The sequence below is a fragment of the Hipposideros armiger genome, unplaced genomic scaffold, assembly GCF_001890085.2.
Source record: "Hipposideros armiger isolate ML-2016 unplaced genomic scaffold, ASM189008v1 scaffold_540, whole genome shotgun sequence".
Classification (NCBI taxonomy): Eukaryota; Metazoa; Chordata; class Mammalia; order Chiroptera; family Hipposideridae; genus Hipposideros; species Hipposideros armiger.
In genome coordinates, this window is record NW_017731890.1 from 892032 (window position 1) to 893452 (window position 1421).

The 1421-nt window shown below is 40.9% G+C and overlaps 1 protein-coding gene across 1 annotated transcript in view; it reads left to right on the forward strand.

The window, feature by feature from the left end:
• LOC109396742 (ubiquitin carboxyl-terminal hydrolase 48-like) overlaps window positions 1-1421 on the forward strand; it is a 21020-nt gene that overhangs the window by 6610 nt on the left and 12989 nt on the right. The gene's annotated exons all lie outside the window — the stretch shown is intronic.

The window sequence follows — 1421 nt, forward strand, 5'->3', positions numbered from 1 at the left end:
TTTGAGGAAATCATGTTCATCATGACATTGTACCTCTAAATCTTAAACCAGCATATAAGACAGTGTCCTGTTCACCCATACTCAGGTTTCTGCAGCAATCCCTAATGTCTTAAACAGTTTTCCCCCTCCATACAACTAAGGTATGCATTGTTCTCGATCACTTTCGACTATCAACCATCTAAACCAGTTATCCTACCTACCCACCCACCCATCCACCTTTTTTCCCCTTCTTTGACATTAACTAGAGACCAGTTTGATTTCTTGTAGATTGTCCCACATTCTGGGTTCACCTGATTTTCTTCTTATGTTACTGATTTTAACTTCTGTATTCCTCAAATTTTTGTAAATTGAAAGTTGGGTCTAAATGTTTGATTAGATTCAGGTTTAACAGTTTTTGCAGGAATATTTCATAGGCGAAATTGCAAATATTTTGATCATGTCAAGAGTCACAGTGTCTCATCCTGTTTTTATTTATTTAAGATTTTATTGGGAAATTGGAGGGGAACAGTGTTGGGGAAGGGGACCAGCCAAGTTGTTGTTCTTCAATCTTAGTTGTGGAGGGCGCCAGTCACCATCTGGCTTCCTGTCGGCAGCTCGTGGCCTCTAAGCTCAAAGTGCCAAGAGTTCAATCTTAGTTGCGGGTGGGCATAGCCATCATCCCATGCGGGAATCAAACCAGCAGCCTTGTTGTGAAGAGTGCACGCTCTATCCACTGCAGCCTTGTTGTGAAGAGTGCACGCTCTATCCACTGAGCCATCCGGGCGGCAGCTCAGCTCAAGGTGTCGAGTTCAGTCTTAGTTGCAGGTGGGCGTAGCCCACCATCGATCAGGCAATCTTGTTGTTATACCAGCTGAGCCATCCTGCTACCTGTTGGCAGCTCTGTGACAGCTCAGCTTGGGCACAGCGTCACTGGCTCATGTGGGAATCGAACTGGCGGCCCTGTTGCCCAAAGCTCGCTCTCTTAAGCCAACTCTTAACCAACTGAGCCACTCTGCCAGCCCTCGTCCTGTTTTTAGATAAACTAAGTTTGATGTGTTGATTAAGGCACGTCTTTCATTTTAAAGTTCTCGGCAGTTTATACTTAACTTCCATGTCATTCTCAAAAAGAAGAAAATGTTTAATACAAATAAATTAGGATTATGAATTAAATTTAGTCATCTTTAAAAGTTTTTCAGTGTACCACATGTGTGTTCTGATTTAAGGTCAGACATATTAATTTGCTTTTAAATGTCCTTTTTATAATCATTTTTAATCCTGTAGCTTACATGTAGTTAGAGGTATATCTCATTTACTCTTTTCTTTTTTTTTCAATTTTATGTGAGCCTGCTACGAACCTGATGAGTTTCTACTCATTTTTGACATTAAATTTCAAATGGTTAAGGGACTAATAAGTAGACTACTTTTGCCTTCCTGGTGAACTT